Source organism: Phacochoerus africanus, chromosome 15, assembly GCF_016906955.1.
Source record: "Phacochoerus africanus isolate WHEZ1 chromosome 15, ROS_Pafr_v1, whole genome shotgun sequence".
NCBI classification, from domain to species: domain Eukaryota; kingdom Metazoa; phylum Chordata; class Mammalia; order Artiodactyla; family Suidae; genus Phacochoerus; species Phacochoerus africanus.
In genome coordinates this window covers 55,603,848-55,625,192 of record NC_062558.1, presented here as the reverse complement: position 1 = coordinate 55,625,192, position 21,345 = coordinate 55,603,848, and positions in this window count along the sequence as shown.

Sequence of the window (21,345 nt, the reverse complement as noted above, 5' to 3'; positions counted from 1 at the left end):
CACTCTTCTTATCTCCATTTTATAGAGAAGAAAATGGAGGCACAGAATGATTAGGTTGCCTGCCTAAGGTCATGCAGGATTCTCACCCATGAGTGTGGTCCCAGAGACTCTGTGCTGAACCCTCTGCTGTGCTTTCAAAACAACTAAAAGATAGGAAGTGCATAAACACACGTTTGGAAATGACTACCATGAGACAGTCATATGATTCTCAGAATGTCTGCAGTTGCACCCCTCTTGTTATTTCCTGAAAGCCTTGTCTATTTCCCTAGAGTGAGTTCAGGAAAATCTAGGAAGGAGGGAAGAGAGGGAAGGGAGGGAGAGAGGGTCAGAGAGAGGGAGGAAGAGACAGGTGTTGGGCTGTGGGTGACCGGAAACGACAGCCTGGGGCAGCGCTGGAGCATTCCACGGTGCCCAAGGGCATTGTGAGCAATCTAGGAGGCCGAAGGTTTAGGAAAGCAAAGAAAAACAGGGTGAGTCCGCCTTTGGGGCTTTAAGGAAGAAAAAGGAGGTTAAACAGTGGACCCTGGCTATCAGAAAGAAGGCACTGAATTTTCAGATAAACATCTGTTAGCACACCTTCATCCTTATTTCTGACATCTCTTTAGCCATACTAATTATAGCAGAATCGTCAGGTTAAAGGAATGGTTTTCTTTGGGGCTTCCCCAGCTTCTTAAGGGCCAGCTTCTTACTCAGGCCCCTGCACTGCCCCAACACACAGCAAAAGCCTGGAGCAAGAACAGCAAAAAGGCCAAGCACAAAATTTTGGAGTGAAGAGGGCCTTCAGGAGTTAGTATTGCCCATTGATATGGTCTGAAATGTTTCTTGCCTGGCCACTGACATTGAAAGTTTTTAAACAGCTACTTGATCTCATGCAGTTGTTTTGAAGAGAGGAGTTGCTTCTAAAACAAACAAAAAAAAGTTATATAAACTGCATTTTCAATGCATTTACAAAATATTGGTTGAAACATAGAAATTTCAAAGGACAAAACACATTTTTTGTACACACACTTCTACCAACCAGGGGAGTAATAATTTTGTAGAGGACTGATTACCTGATTTTTCTAAAATCAGATTAGTCTTTTTTTTTTTTGTCTTTTTGCCTTTTCTAGGGCTGCTCCCACGGCATATGGAGTTCCCAGGCTAGGGATCTAATCAGAGCTACAGCTGCTGGCCTACACCACAGCCACAGCAATGCCAGATCCAAGCCGCATCTGTGACCTACATCACAGCTCATGGCAACGCCGGATCGTCAACCCACCGAGCAAGACCAGGGGTCAAACCCGCAACCTCATGGTTCCTAGTCGGATTTGTTAACCACTGCGCCACGACAGGAACTCCATAAAATCAGATTAGTCTTACATTACTTGCATTTAAAAGTTCACATTAAATATTTATAAGACCTAGGTTATTAGAAAAAATAATGATTTTTTTTTAAAACTGCAAAATTGGATTCGTAGAATTCTACACATAAAAAATGATGTGGGGAGTTTCCTGGTGGCTCAGTGGGTTGGGGATCCAGCATTGTCACTGCTATGGCTTGGGTCACTGTTGTAGCACAGTTTCGATCCCTAGCCTGGGGCAAAACCAAAAAAGATGTTGCAGAAAAAGCACAGTATTTTTATTGCATATGAAGACAGTTCATTCTTTGTGGTGGCCTTGGGTATGTGGGAGCTTTATAGTGTGCTTTTATTTATACGTTGTTTCTATAATGAGACATACAGATTTTGTATTTAAAATGCACAATATGGAGTTCGCTAGTGGCACAACAGGTTAAGGATCTGGCATTGTCACTGCTGTGGCGAGGGTTTGATCCCCGGCCTGGAAACTTCCACGTGCCATGGGTGTGGCCAAAAAAATGCACAGTAAAAATAATTTCATTAAAAATAAAGCAAGAACTACAAAAACTCACTTATAATGAAAAGTAGCCCTTGGACTTTTGACGAATGAAACAAGAGACTTAGCCAGGATCAAAAACATCTAAAGGCAGAACAAGCGTTGTGCCTCCATGTACAATTTCAATTCATTGTCTTTGTGTCAGTGGCAACCAACCAATGCCCTAGGCAAGTGTCTCCTCGTTGAGCAGAGATGCTACAGGCTCCTGCTGCTCAAAGGGAAGAGCAGGCAAGAACCACACAAAATCAAGATGCACATTGACAGCAGAAATCGACACAACACTGTAAATCAACCATAATAACATTTTTTAAAGAAAAGGTGCACATTGGGGTTCCCATTATGGCTCAGCAGGTTAAGAATCTGACTAGTATCCATGAGAATGCGAGTTCAATCCCTGGCCTCGCTCACTGGGTTAAGGATCCGGTGTTGCCGCAAGGCACAGCATAGGTTGCAGATGTGGCTCGAGTCCCGCATTGCTGTGGCTGTAGTGTAGGCCGGCAGCTGCAGCACCAGTTCAACCCCTAGCCTGGGAACTTCAATGTGCCCTAAAAAGAAAAAAAAAAAAAAGGATGCATATTAATTAAAAAAAACAAAGATCCTCAGGCCAGGCACTGAATATTCCTTTAATGAAATAAAAACATTACATTTCAAAGCTGGCAGAGATGGATGGAAGTGAGAGAGGAATCAGTGCCTTTTCCAGGTCATGAGCACATCTGCACTGAGCGCGTCGAATGGAGCTGGTTGTTTTGCTAGGCTTGATGTATTTCCTGGCAGGGTGCTCAGCTGGCAGAGCCAACAATTCTAAGCTAAAGAGCCAGAAATAACCTTAAATATTTGGACATGGTATCCCCACCCCCAGCAGACTGGCTAGACTAGGCATCTGTTGTGGTAGATAATTAATTATTCCTCCCTAGTCGATAAGGCCCATGTGCCATAGTCCTCTATTTTAGGACTGGGTAAATAATTATTTTCTATGCACATACATTTACTATATAATCTTGTCATCTTGTTTAACAAAAAGAATGGATAAATGTGTAGAAATTGGAAACATACTGCACTGGCTTGGGAAAAAATAGATTATTTTATGAGCTGTGCAGCTTGTATTCTAGCAGAGATGGTCTACTAGGAATCCTGAAAAATCCAAAATCACAATTTTTAACCTAAACATTAACAAATATAAATCATCTCTAAAGGGCTAAGCTCTCAAACAATGTGTCTTAACCTTAAAGAAATGCATCCCCAAAGGCAGTTAGAATGCTGGTAGATTTGAAGTATTATCTGGGAATAATCTTCTGTCTCTTAAAGCATCATATTACTTCATCACAGCATGGCATTGTAGCTTTACCGAGGTTATTACAAGATATTGAATATAGTTCTCTGTGCTATACAGTAGGTCCTTGTTGTTTATGTGTTTTATATGTAGTAGTGTTTTATATATAGTATGTGTTAATCCCAACCTCCTAATTTATCCTTCCCCAGCCCCTTCTCCCCTTGGTAACCACAAGGCTGTTTTCTATGTCTGTGGGTCTGCTTATGTTTTGTAAATAAGTTCATTTGTATCATTTTTTAATATTTCACATATAAGTGATATGATATTTGTTTTACCCTGGCTTACGTCACTTGGTAAGATAATATCCAGGTCCATTCATGTTGCTGCACATGGGATTGTTTCATGCTTTTTATGGCTGAGTAGTATTCCATTGTATATATATATGTACCACATTTTAAACCATTCTTCTGTCAATGGACATTTAGGTTGCTTCCATGTCTTGTAAATAAGGCTGCTATGAACATTAGAGTTCATGTGTCTTTTCTAGTTATAGTTTTGGGATTGCTGGACTATATGGTAATTCTGTTTTTACCTTTTTAAAGAAGTTCCACACTGTTCTCCATAGTGGGGCTGCACCAATTTACATTCCCACCAACAGTGTAGGAGGGTTTCCTTTTCTGCACACCCTCTCCAGCATTTGCTCTTTGTAGACTTACTAATGATGGCCATTCTGCCCAGTGTGAGGTGGAACTTCATTGTAGGTTTGGTTTGCTTTTCTCTGCTAATTAGCGATATTGAGCATCATGTGCCTGTGAGCCATCTGTATGTCTTCTTTGGAGAAATGTCTATTTAAGTCATCTGCCCATAATCTTCTGTCTTTTAAAGTGACATATTAGGAGTTCCCGTCGTGGCGCAGTGGTTAACGAATCCGACTAGGAACCATGAGGTTGCGGGTTCGGTCCCTGCCCTTGCTCAGTGGGTTAACGATCCGGCGTTGCCGTGAGCTGTGGTGTAGGTTGCAGATGCGGCTCGGATCCCGTGTTGCTGTGGCTCTGGCATAGGCCGGTGGCCACAGCTCCGATTCGACCCCTAGCCTGGGAACCTCCATATGCCACGGGAGCGGCCCAAAGAAATAGCAAAAAGACCAAAAAATAAATAAATAAAATAAATAAAAAATAAATAAATAAAGTGACATATTACTTCACCAAAGGGTAGCATTCTAGAAAGAAGAATGTGAGTTTATGGGGTGGGGTCTGGGGAGGTTGCTAAGGAGCTCAAGTTCTTTTGGCCTATGTGGTATGCAGTTAATGGAGGAAAACTCCCAAACAGTTAAACCTAGTGCTCACTGCACTAAAATAACACAGAAGAACACTGCTGCCTGGGCCCAGAGCCAGAGACCCGCTACAGTGTCTTCTTTAAATGTGCCAGCTGCATGCCTTGATGTACCCATTTTCTCAGTCTCACCTGCAGGGGTCAATCCTGGCAGTCAGGCAGTCTGCCTGCCCCACTGTTAGAGGTTGTATGATAAAGATCACTGCATTTTCTTTTTCCTACCACTTGTCATGAGGATGGTGAAAATTTACAGAGAGAAGGCATCTGGGCATTTGGGATTGTATTAGATTTTAAAGTTCATTGCTTTCACCTTTTCCAAAGCATTCAGTTTCTAAATGAATCCAGCTTTCAATGCCTAAACTTTGGTGGTCAGACAGTTCTGTTCCCCAAATCTTCAAGGTTTATCCGTAAAGAATTCCCAAGGGGAATTGCACTGACTCTCTTAACAGCTTCTCTTTCATATGCAAGAGACCATATCTTGAATAGTCTGACCTTTAAGAGTAGCCTGTGGTAAAACTAATGCACTAACCACTCAGTGTGCTCAGGATCAGTTTGTTCCACAAACTCCTGTGGGGTCCTACACAAATAGCCTCTGTTCCTTGAAACAGGGCAACTTCTCAGCCACCTGTATCCAGGGCCTCTTCTCCCTGGAGGTGCCATGTCAGGGTCTAGTCTCCCTACCTTGGGGAACAGCTCTCAGGACCAAACCTATGGCAGGTAGAATTTTGACGATATTCACAACTTCGGTGGCTTGGATTCTGAGTGATGGTTATAGCTCTTGGTTTATAGTCTTAGTATAGAGTTTTGTAGTCCCCAGTGCCTACAAGATGGGTGTGTTAGCAATGTTGATTAGATATTAAATGATAGATTTAAAAAAAAGAAGTGAGGAGAGCTGGTGTTCTCAAGTTCTAGCTCATGAAATTACTTGGGTAATTTTTTTCATGACCAGTTTTTCTAAAAGCCTCACTCTCAAGGGGCCCACAAAAAATTTCCCAAAGCAGGATCACAATCTAACTCGGGAAATGAACAGTTTTCTATGTCTATATCAATAGTTTTCCAATGAATTTGTTCAACAGATTCAAGAGTGATGATCTGCAAATCCCATGAGAGGCACAGGGTTCCTGAGTGTTTGTGGTTGTCAAACCAGGGTGATTTCTTGCCTAATCGTGCAGATTTAAGTTTCCTTTCTGCTAGCAGAAAGCACTTGCACAACTTAAAAGTTAATTTTTTTCTGAGCTTTTCACTATCATGTACGCATTCTCTGTGTTTCATCAAATTTGTCAGAGCTCCAATGAATTGGAGCTAAAGTGAAACTTCTTGTGTAGATTTTTTTTTTTTACAAAGTGTTATTGAAGTATGTCGTGGTTCATGCACATGAGTCAGAAAAAGAATTTTCCAGATTCATAGCAAGATGAAAAGAAAGAAGAGTTTATTGAGATGAGACACTGCTAGCACGTAGGACAGCTTTCTAATGGTCAGGGAGAGCTGACCCAGAGTGTGAGGTCATGTCTGTTTCCATAGCCCAGGAAGAGAGTAGAGGTCTTATGATACACCTGCTGACCTGCTGATTTGTTGGGGAAAGAGGGGTCTTAGGATACACTTGCTGGTTGGTGGGGGGCATATAAGGCCCCCATAGGGATAGGGTGAGGAGTGGGCCACATACCTTTTGTAGTAGGGGCAGGAAGGAGTAGGTCAGGTTGTTCAAGGTGGGGAGGGAGCATTATAATAAGACAGGTGGAGTGAGGATAAGGGTCTAATAATTCTTGTCTTAGCCAGAGGCTTTGAGTTCAATCTCTTTGAAGGGGTCTTGAAATCTCACAACATATAGTTGGTTCAATATGTTTAGAGTTTGTATTTACAACTCAGGAAAAAATTAGACACACATAGAAAATAAGATCTGCAGAAATTAGGCTGATCCTAAGAGAAGCAAACTTGTGATAAACTAAAATCAATTGAAAATATTTTTCTGCTTTTGACGCATTGCTATTAGTTACAGCATCATGAAAATAATGTGTGAGTCCAAAAAGAGCTGGTGAAAATCTGGCAGTCTAGTAAAAACTGGCCATCATAGTAAGGATGTGGTATGCATAAAATTATGCGAAAATAGAAATTTAGCACTGGAAGAGATGCTGGAGTTCACCAAGAGTCAGATTTTACAGATATAGAAACTATAACAGCTTTACTTTCAATTCAATGAAATACAGTAAGTTTGATCTAAGTGTACTTATTCATGAAGATACTAACTAGCAAATATTTTTCTTAAGGAAGTCTTCTGTTCACTATTTTTTTCCTCTTTTTCCTTTGTCAAGACAATAGCATGTCTTTATTGGGCTCCCTGGAGAAATGGTGGATCTTAGCCCTAAGTAAACATTCAACCTGAGCATTGTGATGGCCCACGTGGGCAACAGGGCAAATTAAATACAATTGTTTCACTCATTTTCCTTTGACAAAGACAAATAAATGGCAAGGATTGGTTCTTCCTTTAAGTGTCTGTCTCTGAAACAAACGATTTAAAAAGGGCTGTTTTTCTGGAGTGACAGATTTGGTCTAGCTTCTTTTACCTCTTTCCAGTGACTTCTGTTTCAAGTTTGAATGTTAAATAGACACAAATAGGAGAAATCACATTAGTTCAGGCAAGAAACATTTACTGAGTGTTTATTATGATCATGACATTGGCTAAGTTCTGAGAATTTAATGACAGTTTCCCCGATTACAAGGGGCCAAATCCAGGAATGCAGACAGACAAGAAAACAGGCAACTGTTGTATTAAGAAGCCGAAGGTTATCTTTGATAGCTAGAATTTAGAATCTCTAGTTGTTTCAGTCAGTATCTTTATTGGGAAACAAATGGTAAGTTCCATCAGGGCAATTTAATAAAGGAGCCAATAGCGAGAGTTAAAGGAAACCAAGGAAAGGCTAATAAAGGTAGGCACTTTAGGTCAAAGAGAGCAAGGTGAGGGAGAGGTCAGGGGGAACATGGATTGGTGGTACATTTCTTTTTAGTGCCGAATATCTGTTGCAACACAGTTTCTTTAAGCTGAAAGACATCTTGGTTGCTTCCAAGTTTTGGTCAATTATAAATAGTTATGTTATATTGCTATAAACATCTTTGTGTAGCTTTTTGTGCAGAATTAAGTTTTCAGCTCCTTTGGGTAAATATCAAGGAATGCAATGGCTGGATCATATGGTAAGAGTATACTTAGTTTTGTAAGAAACTGCCCAACCGTCTTCCAAAGAGGCTGCACCATTTTGTATCCCCACCAGCAAAGTGTGAGGGTTCCTGTTGCTCCATATCCTCACCAGCATTTGGTGTTGTCAGTGTTCCAGATTTTGGCCATTCTAATAGACGTGTAGTGTTATTTTATTGCTGTTGTTTTTGTTATTGCTTTTTAGGGCTATACCTGTGGCATATGAAAGTTCCCAGGCTAGGGGTTGAATTGGAGTACAGCTGCCAGCCACAGCCACAGCCACAGCCACAGCCACTCGAAATCTGTGACCTACATCACAGCTCACAGCAACGTTGGATCCTTAACCCTCTGAGTGGGGCCAGGGATCGAACCTGCATCCTCATGGATACTAGTCAGGTTCATTACCGCTGGGCCAAAACGGGAACTGCTATGGTTGTTTTAATTTGCATTTTCCTGATGACATATGATAGCCCATCTTCTCATATGCTTGTTTGCCATCTGTATGTCTTCTTCCATGAAGTATCTGCTCCAGTCTTTTGCCATTTTAAAATCAGGTTGTTCACGTTCTTGTTACTGAGTTTTAATAGTTCTTTTTATATCTTGGTGTCTGTTGAGGTCTTTGACCCATTTTTAAATTGGATGGTGTTTGTTGTTGCTGTTGCGTTAAGAGTTCTTGACATAGTTTTGGATAGCAGTCCTGTATCAGAGGTGTCCTTCGCCAACATCTCCCAGTTTGGAGCTTGTCTTCTCATTCTCTTGACATTTTCTATTACTAGCAGGAGTCTTTAATTTTATTGAAGCCCAGGTTATCAATTACTTATTATATGAATTGTGTCTTTGATACTGAACCTTAAAATCCATCCCCATACCCAAGGTCATCTAGGTTTTCTCCTATTTTATATTTTAGAAGTTTTATAGTTTTGCATTTAACATTTAGGTCTAAGATCCATTTTGAGCTAATTTTTGTGAGGAATGTAAGGTCTATATCTAGATTCCTTTTTTTTTTTTTTGGTTTTTAAGGCCTTGGCATATGGAAATTCCCAGGCTAGGGGTTGAATCAGAGCTGGAGCTGCTGGCCTACACCATAGCCACAGCAACATGGGATCTGAGCCATGCTTGTGACTTATACCACAGCTCACAGCAATGCCAGATTCCTAACCCATTAAGCAAGGTAAGGGATCGAACCTGTATCCTCATGGATACTAATCAAGTCATAATCCATTGAGCCACAAGGGAAACTCCTAGATTCTTTTTTTTTTTTTTTTTTTTGGCATGTAGATGTCTAGTTGTTCCAGCACCATTTGCTGAAAAGACTGTCTTTGCTCCATTTGATTCCCTTTGCTCCTTTCTCAAAGACCAGTTGACTGTATTTATGTGGCTCCGCTTCTGGCTCTCTATTCTGTTCTATTGACCTATTTGTCTATTCTTTTACCAATACCATAGTATTATTGATTAATGTAGCTCTATAGTAAGTTTTCAAGTTGGGTAATGTTAGTCCTTCAATTTCGTTCTCTCGTTCAGTATTGTGTTGGCTATTCTGAGTCTTTTTCATCTCCATAAAAACTTTACAATCAGTTTGTTGATATCCATAAAATAGCTTGCTGGAATTTTTATTAGAATTTTGTTGATTCTATAGATCAAGTAGGGAAGGACTGACATCTTGATAATATTGAGTCTTCCTATCCATGAACATGGACTATCTCTCCATTTATTTAGTTCTTTGATTTCATTCATTAGAGTTTTGTAGTTTTCCTCATATATATTTTGTTAGTTTTTTTTTTCTTTTTGTCTTTTTGTCTTTTTAGGGCCACACTTGCAGCATATGGAGGTTCCCAGGCTAGGGGTTGAATCGGAGCTATAGCTATCGGTCTATGCCATAGCCACAGCAATGCAAGATCCAAGATGCATCTGCGACCTACACCACAGCTCATGGCAACGCCAGATCCTTAACCCACTGAGTGAGCCCAGGGATTGAACCCATGTCCTCATGGATGCTAGTCGGGTTTGTTAACTGCTGAGCCACCATAGGAACTCCTATTTTGTTAGTTTTATACTTAAGTATTTCACTTCTGGAGGGTGCTAATATAAATGACACTGCATCTTAAATTTCACATTACACTTGTTCATTGTTGGTATATAGGAAAGCAATAACTTTTATACATTAACCTTGTATTCTGCAACCTTTTGGTTTCCTTTTCTTGCCTTACTGAATTATCAAGGACTTCCAGTACAGTGTTAAAGGGAAGGTTACCTAATTTTTCAAAATTCCATTAGAGGTTATGTGAATAGAACTGTTCAAAGGCCACCTACCTAAACTAATACATGGTCAAGCCAGGATGAAGTTCCCTATCTCAATTCCAAAGCTTGAGATTTTAAACACAAAGCTCTATAGCATCACCAGGTACTTCATGGTTCACTTTTTCCTGCTTCTCCCATCTCCAAATAAACAAAAGTACCAACATGCCTCACCTCACATAATACTAAGGTTTAACCAATTGGCAGTTTAACCTGGAAACCATTTTTATTAAAACAATCCATTTTCTTTATTAAGATAAACCGCTTTATTAAAATAGCAACTCTACTTATGGATCAAATGTGAAAGACTATTAAATTTAACCTCAATTTCCTAAAGTTCCTTGCAATTTAAAATTATTATAGTTAAATTATAGAGAAAAATTAATATAACTACTAAAGTGGAAAGAGATTTTGTGTGATTGTTGACCATTCACACTGCCCTTAAGGCTAGCTAACTCGAGCAAGGCCATGGTTAGATCATATGGCACCTTCATGTAAATTAAAAAAAGGTGATCTATAACCCACTTCTATTCCTTTGCACCCGAAGATGGAGCACTTTGTGGGTTTGGTGAGTAAAGTACAAATTGGGTTTCAGTTACCATGTCTTCCTTCAGCTAAATGCCTTTATGCATAGTATAAATATATGCAGTGACTCTGTGACTTTGCATTTTGCTCCAGCCAGTCAAGAAAAGAATGTAGAAGAGCAGCTGCTATTCTGGGTACCTTGGATGCTTCTTGATTTGCTCCAAACCTATTTGCATTCATTATTCCCACATTTCTGTTTCTAGATTGAAGCTTCCATTTCTCTTCCTGGGCCCTATTTGAAATCCCCTGTATTTCCTTCCTGGGTTCTTGACCTTTTCCATGTGGTTCCTGATCCTGCTTACTCCTTTGGTTTGGGTTCCTCTTTCATCTGAGTTTCTCTCCTTTCCCACTAGGGCCTCTCAGGCCTCACCTCCAACACCTCTTTCCCATTAGAGTAGCCTGGACCTTCTTCTGTAGTAGAATAGGGGCAGAGGATTTGAATAAATTCTCAAAAAGTGCTTGCACTCATCTAGCAAAATTACATAGCATTTAATCTTTGACATAAAAGCGCTACTCCTAGGAATCTATCCCAAAGCAAATGGGATAGATATGCAAATGTACAAGAGGACATGTACACAAAGTTATGTACCGAGTCATTATTTATGATAGGTGAGAAATAATCTAAAGGACCACAAGTTAAGTAAACTATAGTATCTTGACCCAGTGGAGTACTATGCAGCTATAAAAATAATGAGGACTATCTCTGTATAGTGTTGTGAAGTCAAGCTATGTGTGAAGTAGAGAGAACAAAGTACAAAATGGCGCATGGTGTGCTACATTTTGCTAAGGTGAGAATATGAACAGATAGAGATAATCACCTACATATGTTACCTGTGGAAAGAGGGAGGGAATAGGATGGAGAGGACAGGGGTGGAAGTTAGAATTCCCTTGAATGTATCTTTTTTATAAATTTGACTCTTAAACCATGTAAATATTTCACAAAATTTTAAACCAAAATGAAGTAAATGAAAAGTAAGCCCCAGGAATTGAGAGGAAGAGAAACCAATGAATCTAATTATGTATTGAGATGGTGCTTACTCACAGAGATACATTATTTCAAATTATTATTTTTTTTAAATTGTGTAGTTCCTTTGGTTTACCATTCCTCAGTGGATGTTTGGTTTGCTTCCACCTCTTGGCTATTGCAAATAATGCTGCTGTGAACATGTGTATGCAAATATCTCCTTGAGATCCTGCTTTTAATTCTTCCGGATATATAACCAGAGGTAGGATTGCCGGATCACATGGTAATTCTATTTTTAAGTTTTTGAGGCACTTCATACTGGATTCCATTCCAGCTGCAAAACTCTGTATTCCCAACAGTTGAAAAGAATTCTGATTTTCCACATCTTTGCCAACATTTACTGTTATTGATTATAGCCATCCTAGTAAGTTTGAGGTGGTATCTCATTGTGGTTTTGACTTGCATTTCTCTAATTAGCAGTGATGTTGAGCATATTTTTGCATGCTTATTGGTCATTTATATATCATCCTTGGAGAAATGTCTGTTAAAGTCCTATGCACATTTTTGAATTGGGCTATTTATTTTTTGTTGTTATTGAGTTGTAGGGATTCTTTATATATGCTGGATACTAACCCCTTATCAGACATATGATTTATAAAATTTTCTCCCAATCCATATGTTGCCTTTTCACTCTGTTGGTCCTTTATGCACAGAATTTTTAGGTTTGGATGTAGTCCTATTTATCTATTTTTTAATATATTATCTGTGTTTTTGGTGTTATATTTAAGAAATCATTGCCAGTGTCATGAAGTTTTCTGCCTATGTTTTCTTCTAGGAATTTTATTGGTTTGGGTGTTATATTCAGTTCTTCAATCTATTTTGGGTTCATTTTTGTATATGCTGTAAGGTAAGGGTCCAAATTTACTCTTTTGCATGTGGATATCCAATTTTCCCAGTATCTTTTATCGAAAAGACTGTTTTTGCCCCTATTGTGTGGTCTTGGCTCCCTTGTTGAAGATTGTTTGAACACATGCTTGAGTGTTCCTTTCAAGGTTCTCTATTTTATGTTGATGCATGTGATTGTCTTTACTACAGTATTTTGCTTATTAACTTTGAAATATATATAATTTTGCATATATATATACATATACATATATATATATATACATATATATATATATATATAAAATTTTTTTGGCCTTGCCTACAATATGTGGAAATTCCCTGGCCGGGGACTGAACCCATACCACAGCAGCGACCCAAGCTACTGCAGTGACAACACTGGATCCTTAACCTACTGAACCCATGGAGGGAACTCCATGTTTTGAAATCAGGAAGCGTGAGACCTCCTTTTGTTCTTCAAGATTGTTTTGGTTATTCAGGCTCCTTTGATATGCCTATGAATGTTTTGATTTATTTCCTTTTTCTGCAAAAGTACTACTAGGATTTTGATAGTGATTGCAGCGAATCTATAGATCACTTTGGGTAATATTGTCAAATTACTTTAAAATACAAAAATTTGATTATATATATCTTATGAGATATGGTCTAAGGACAGAAAAAGAGTGCAAATAAACCTTGGTTTGGTTTTGTAATCATCTTGTTATGATAATATTTATCTCTTTATCCTGGAACTAGCATATATAATAGGATAAAGCAAATAAGTGTTTATGTTAGCTTTGTTAGAAACTAAGATTTTCTTTCTTTTTTTTTGTCTTTTTGTCTTTTTAGGGCTGTACCCCTGGCACATGGAGGTTCCCAGGCTAGGGGTCCAATTGGAGCTGTAGCTGCTGGCCTACACCACAGCTACAGCAATGCAGGATCCGAGCCACATTTGTGGCCCACACCACAGCTCACAGCAATGCCAGATCCTTAACCCACTGAGCGAGACCAGGGAACGAACCAGCATTCTCATGGATGCTTGTTGGTTTGTTAACTGCTGAGCTACTATGGGAACTCCTAAGATTTTCATAAGAAGTATAGCTATAAAATCAAAAAGCTAAATGAAAACATTACAATCTTGGAGTTCCCTCATGGATCAGTGGATTAAGGATCTGGCATTATCAAAACTGTGGCTCTGGTTACCGCTGTGGCATGGGTTCAATCCCTGGCCCAGGAACTTCTGCATGATGTAGAGGAGGCCAAAAAAACAAATGCTGTAATCTTAAATTGAGGGAAATCAGTATAAACTGAACATTAAAAAAGTAAAAACATTTTTCCTAGACTTATCCACTGAGGAAGTCTAGAAATCAACCCAGTTGCCATGAGACCCCTCGTCATAATTGTAGTAGTCTCCATATACCATTTCCCACTAAAAGTTTCTTGGAGAAATTGCTAAGCTCAAGTTTGGCAGGAAATTAAAATGATAGTTTGGGACACTTTGTCATACCAGAACACAAGGAAACTAAGATTAGTATGCTATGTTTGACATACACCAACTCAAAGGGGTCTCTTTTGGCTAAAGATGGGATAATTTAAGTATCAGAAAAACCCACATTAAATATATTAATGTTCATGAATTCATAATGACATTTAAAAAACCAACTCATTGATTACCTTTTGAGGAGGCCAGGAAACCAACTTATTAAGAAAACTCCTAAGTGAAGAAATCAAGCACCTACGCTGTCTTTCTGGCATAAAATTCACCTTGGGGTCACCAAATAGGAAAGAGTATTTCCTTATAGAAGGATTCCAACTTGTGAATGTAGGAGGAATGATGGGATTGATATTTCACCACTTTTCAATTTCTAATAAAATAATGGATCTAGGCCATGACCATGAGTAGCTAGCTGCTAAAACCATCTGATCAAAAACTCATGGGAGCTTGGTAATGGATGGCTCGGTCTAAGAACACCTGAAACCACTGACCAATCTTGATATCACCCAAAGAAAAACAACCAGTATTGCTCAGCTGCAGTATCACAGGCAATGAGTTTTATCTGAGGTGGGATTATTGGTACTAAAAAAACACCAAAAACAAAAAAAAACCAGTTTCTCCTGCTGACTTTCAATGGGAAATACATACCACCTGTGAAGTCTTCTGGCCAAAAAAAGTGAACCTGGGTGTTGCTAACCTTAGAGTCTGACAACCAATTTTGAAGTCTTACAGGTTAAATGAAGTCCGAGGTTTTCTTCAAAATGGGCCATGGGTAGGAAGAGTGTGGATGAGTAGATGAAACAAGAAAGGCCATGGTGACATGTTCATGCTAGAGCTGAACTGTGAGTGGATGGGAAGACAGCACACTCTGTGTGTGTGTGTGTGTGTGTGTGTGTGTGTGTGTGTGTGTGTGTGTGTGTGTGTGTCTTTTTTTAGGGCCACACACATGGCATATGGAAGTTCCCAGGCTAGGGGTTTAATCAGAACTTCAGCTGCCAGCCTACACCACAAGTGCAGCAACTTGGAATCCAAGCCGAGTCTGCGATCTACACCACAGCTCATGGCAACCCCAGATCCTTAACCCACTGAGCGAGGCCAGGGATTGAATCTGAGTCCTCATGGATACTAGTCGGGTTCATTACTGCTGAGCCATCATGGGAACTCCACACTGTCTCTTTACTTAGGTGTGAGCTTTGAAATTTCCAAAATAAAAAGTTTTGTTTTTAAGTATTTGGACTCAATAACATTTTTCTCTTTGGAAAACCCACCTGGATTTCTTACTTGCTGCAACCTGCCACAGAAATTCTTCCCTTGAGGTTTCACGTGTCACTTTATTTTATAAGGAGCTGTGTAAATACAAGCTGGTAGAAGACGGGTTCTATGCAAGAAGGGCTGGTTAAAAATTGAGAGAGGGAGGCCTTTTAATTGTTTTATGAATTTCAGCAAACTTTGCAGGAACAAAGATCACAATGAACAGTAACAGTTACTAACATCACTCTTTTGCACTTAAAAAAAATCTATATGGGAGTTCCCACTATGGTGCAGAGGGTTAAGAAACTGACTGCAGTGACTTGGGTGGCTGTGGAGGTATGGGTTCCATCCCCAGCCCAGTGCAGTGGGTTAAAGGATCCAACGATGTAGGTGTAGGTTGCAGCTGCGGCTTGGATTTAATCCCTGGCCCAGGAACTTTCATATGTCACCAGTGTGGTCATAAAAAAAAAAAAGTAAGTGTAATTACTGAATGTCTAACTCCCACTAGATTTAAGCTCCAGGAAAGCTATATTTGTTACCCATCATATTACTAGTGCCTAACGTGTTGCCCAATTTATACACACATATGTAAATATGTGTGTATAAATTATATGTATATAAACTTTTGAAGTATTCTATTTTGTTTTGACTTTTAAGTAGTTTCAGATGTATTCTCATGTCAAATAACAAGACATCATTTTCCAGTTAACATACCAGCGTCTGCCCATCCATTCAGAAAAAATATTTTTAAAATGGAACAGCATCTCCTTCTTTGAGCCACTGGGATAAATTAAATTTACACTCCTCTGAAGATCTCTCCCATCTCCAAGATTCTTTTATTTTATGACAAAGCCATAGTTCTAGAAGCCTGTTTCCACACCTGAAAAGACCAGATTTGGGACATGACCTTGTAGAACATAGGAGGTAAGCCTGATCAATCTGAACACCGGGTCTGGAGGGTGGAAAAGAGCCTGCATCCTCATGGCTACGACTGGATTGGGGGAGGGAGAGACAAGTTCAAAGCAAGAGGATTCAAGCAGGAAATGAGTCCATTTAGAGTCGGGGTGGGGAGGGGGGGGGGATAGTCAGAGAGGGCGATGACACCAACCATGAACATCTGTCTCCCTGGGAAATAGACATATGTGTACAAAGCATGAGTGCTCAGGTTTGTAAAGAGTGCACTTCTAAAGATTGCGTAATTTCGAACCTGCTAATTCAAGACTAATGTTCTCATGAGACGAAAAGGAAACCAGGGTGTGTGTTCTCAGAGTTCATAAATCTGTAACTATTGTAGCGAACTTTAACATTGCTTATGTTTATCATTATTATTGTTAAAGACTCTAGAGGTCTGGCTCCTAATTTCATAGTAAAAGAAAAAAAATCAAAGTCACAATTTAAAGCTCTTTGCAGTGTTTTATCACATCTAACTCATATTCTTGATTTGGGGGCATATTTTCCCAGCACTGGCACCATCATTTACTGAATGTTTGAAGGGTCCCCATTAAAAAAAAAAAAGTTATTATAATAAAAGAACACAGCAACATAATAAGAAGCAAAATCACTACCAGAAGTGTTTGCTAGCTAGAAACAACATAGTATTCATCATTGACAAAACATGGCAGGTATTTGTTTAGTCAATTAATGTTGCGCAGTAGCAAGAGCATATATGATTTCAATTCATAAGTCTAAAAGCATGTGATTTTTAAACTAGTTTTTAAAACATTGGGGTAATATGTATTCGTATTTTAATATTTTTATATCACACTGTTTCTAAATTTGTACTTGATGAATGTGGCTTCTCGGGCAAGCAAAAAGGATAATTAAGAAAGATGAAAAAGAAATTGCTCCACCCAGAAACAATCCCTTCATCTTTGGAAGTCCAAGGCAATTGCCTACAATTTATAACATCTGGTCTTGTGAATATTTTAGTGAGTTATAACTTTTTGTGTGTGTGTGTCTTTTCTAGGGCCGCATCCGCGGCATATGGAGGTTCCCAGGCTAGGGGTCGAATCCGAGCTGTAGCCACCAGCCTACGCCAGAGCCACAGCAACACGGGATCCAAGCCGCGTCTGCGACCTACACCACAGCTCACGGCAACGCCGGATCCTTAACCCACTGAGCGAGGCCAGGAATGGAACCTGCAATCTCATGGTTCCTAGTTGGATTCGTTAACCTCTGAGCCATGACGGGAACTCCTATTTTAGTGAGTTATAAGCAGCATTTTTTTAAAATGGAAAATGAGAATGCTTCACACAGAACAAGAGTGTCATTTTGTGAAATTTTTGTTTCCATGATTTTAAGTATGTCTGCAACAAGTCACAAGGTAAATGTATTTTTTTATGGTGGCCTGCTTGATTAAAGTCTAGTAGTATCTTCTCTTTTAAAAAACAAAAATAAAAACCAGAAAAGGGAGTTCCCGTAGTATCTTCTCTTTTTAAAAACAAACAAAAATAAAAACCAGAAAAGGGAGTTCCCGTCGTGGCGCAGTGGTTAACGAATCCGACTAGGAACCATGAGGTTGCGGGTTCCGTCCCTGCCCTTGCTCAGTGGGTTAAGGATCCGGCGTTGCCGTGAGCTGTGGTGTAGGTTGCAGACGCGGCTCAGATCCCGCGTTGCTGTGGCTCTGGCGTAGGCCGGTGGCTACATCTCTGATTCAACCCCTAGCCTGGGAACCTCCATATGCCGCGGGAGCGGCCCAAGAAATAGCAACAACAACAACAACAACAAAAGACAAAAAAAAAAAAAAACCAGAAAAGCAAAATCTTCTCTTTAGGCTACCGCTTCCTTAGCTTCCGCAATATTTCTTTGTTCCTTTTCACAGCAAAACTTCTTGAAAGATTTATAGTCATTGTTTCCACCCCCTTCTGCACCTCCCACATTTCTCAACCCACTTCAGAGTCTGTGACCAATGACCTCCCTGTTGCTAAATCCACCGGTCACTTCTGTCTTCCCTGACCTCTCAATTGCATCTGGTGCAATTGGGTCTCCCTTCTTAAAATACTCCCTTTCTTTGGCTGCTATAATACATTTTCAGGAGGTCTCCATGGCTCCCCTTTCTTAGCCTCTTGTATCGTTTTTTTTCTCTTATCTCCATAGGGTGCTGTTCAAGGTCACTTTCTCCATCTTTCTGCTTCCCCAGGTAACCTCATCAAACTCCACAACTTCATTTCACTTCCCCCTCATTTACTCAGCTTAGCTGTGCTGGCGGCCTCTCTGGTCCTGAGCACACTAAATGTATTCTCAAGACCTTGGAGGCTTTACATTAACTATTCCTCCAGCCAAGAATACTACCCCCCAACCCCCAAGATCTTCCTGTGGCTGCCTCCTTTCTTTCATTCACCAGCAACTTAAACCTCACCTTTTTGGGGGAGGTTTTCCAAGGCATGCCACTAAAATAGCCACTAAGTGTTCCCAGTTACATCACCCTCTCTTAGTTGTCTCTGAAATGTGTCACTATCGGTATCCCCCACTGGAATGTCAGGGTCACTGAAGTGAGAACAGTCAAAACTTCCTGTCCTCATGGAGCTTGTAGTCTAGTGGGTGAAGTAAAATAAAATTATATAGCATATTAGATATGGTGAGTGCTAGAGAAACATAAAGCAAGAGTGATAGGAGTTGGGTGTGTGTTTCGGGAGGGAGTTTGCCATTTTAAACACCCGTGGTCAGGAAGGGTCTCACTGAGAAGTGACATTAGGTAGACTTTAAGGGGGTAAAGGAGACATTAAGTGCAGATGTTCTGAGGGGAGGGGGGAGTGTGACGAGCTTGCTGTAAGCATGTTACTGAACTCGGGTCCAGCTGCTCACAGCTCCAAAGCCAATTCTTGAGGGGCAAAGTTGGTGGAAAGGAAACTGCTTTATTTCAGAGGCTGGCAAACAGGGGTGGGTTGGGAGGGCGGACTCATGTTCAAAGGCTGACTGCCCCCATTGCCCGCTGGGAGCAAGACCTTCTAAAGGGGAGTTCCAGGCGTATATAGGCGGAGGGAGGGGGCTACGTGCAGAACAGCACAGTCAGATATGACAGTCATCTAGAAATTCGTCCTGAGTTGACCTCGTTGTGACAGCATCATCTTGATTGTTTTAAGTACAGATCTTCTTTAGTTCCAGGGTAGGTTTGTTCCTATTTCCTTGAGGCCAGCTCTCAGAATTGTGGCAGCTTGTGTCATGGCTACTACTGTCTGGTCATCATGTAGTCTGGTCTTCTGCCAGGTGGGGGTTTCAGTTTCTACACGACAGCTCAGAGGACATGGCTCAGAATATGATCTATATACCCCTTGAGGAGGAACGAAAGGGCCTTGACTTTGCTTAATGGCTAAACTACTATTATTTCATTTTGCTTGACTGCTTTCCTTTGCTTCTGCATTTTCTCATTTCTCTGATTCAATTTATTCTTTGACTAAAGTTTTTCTACAGACAAGAGGCAGGTGGAGAACATGGGGGTGGTTCTGTTCAGGGAAGGCCCCGCAGGGTCCTGCTCTGTTTTAAGAACTGCACAAAGCTCGTGCGATTGGCACAGAATAAGGGAGGAGGAGATGACATTGGAGGGTGTAGGGTAAGGGAGGGGGCAGATCATGAAGTGTCAGGACTTGGATCTTCACTCAAAGAGTGAGCAGAAGCTAGTGGAAGGTTTTAGGGGAGAAGTAACATTATATAATCTTTGGATTATATTTTGTCATGATCTCTCTGGCTGTTGTGTTGAGAATAGATTACAGGCAGCAAGGGCCAAAGCAGAGGGATCAATTAAAAGGCTATTGCAATAATCCAAGAAGAGTCATGGGACTTCCATACCTTTGTGTGTCTCTGCATCTTGCAGGGGCCTCTAAGGCAGACACCATAAAGCCCTTTGTGTACTTGTATTCCTTATCACTGTGCCTTGTCATGGTGGGGGCTGAGGGCATATTTGATTTTGAATGACTTTAAAACAAACTGAGCTCACAGAACAAAACAGGGACCAATGACGGGGTTTTTTCTAAGAACAAATGATCCAGATTTGTGGACTTTTCATCCAGAATTCCTGCACCAACACTGGATTTCTGGCCCTTTTACACAGTCCCATTTATACCAAAACTTTATTTACCAAACAAATGGCATGTGGGTACATATTTATTTCAACTTACTTTGTAAAGGAGAGGTAATAAATCCAGGCAAAGCTGTGAAGACATTCAGTTGCTCCTCACTTTACCAATAACCTATCATTTCAAACCTAGTATTCATAGAGTGTCTACTTCATGCAAAGCAATAAACTAGGCATTGGGGACTATATGACAAGTCCCTCTTTTCTGTATATGTATTTGATTTTTTTTAAGGGCTGCACCCAAGGCATATGGAAGTTCCCAGGCTACGGGTTGAATCAGAACTACAGCTGCTGGCCTGTGCCACAGCCACGGCAATGTGGGATCGAACCTCGTCCTCATGGATGCTTATCTGGTTTGTAGCCCCCTGAGCCACAACAGGAACTCCCCCTCTTTTCAATTTAAAATGGAGTTGGATAGACAAAAACAACAATGCACAGAAAGGTAAGTATACATCCCAGCTAGCACATGTCAAGGGTTAAAGACAGCTACAGAAATTGGATCCTGAAGAGTGAAGTGAACTTGGAAAATGAAAAGGAGAGACATGTAACAGTGGACCAGAATGAGTTGGATAGTATATGATGTGTAATGAATCCTTTTTTTTTTTTTTTTTGTCTTTTTAAGGCTGCACCTGAGGCATATGGAGGTTCCCAGGCTGGGGGTCTAATCGGAGCTGTTGCTGCCAGCCTATGCCAGAGCCACAGCCACGCCAGATCCCAGCCACGTCTGGGTTCTACACCACAGCTCACAGCAATGCTGGATCCTTAACGCACTGAGAGAGGCCAAGGATCCAACCTGCATCTCATGGTTCCTAGTCGGATTCGTTTCCGCTGCGCCTGGACAGGAACTCCTGAATGCCTCAATTTAAAAAACAATAAAACCCAGAGTTATGGAGGAGAAACCCAGAGCAGGGACACCAAAACATGTCTTTCAAAGGAAACCTGGATAAAAATCAAGGAGAGACAAGTAAGAAGATGAGAACTTTGCGGTCTCTAAGCGAAACCAAAGTGTACTAGCTGCCTAAGGTAGCTTACATAACTCTATTTGTATTTCTCGCTGATGTTTCTTGTAGCCAGTAGGTCAAACTGGCAATCGATATGGGCTCTTGACTGAAAAGTCGGT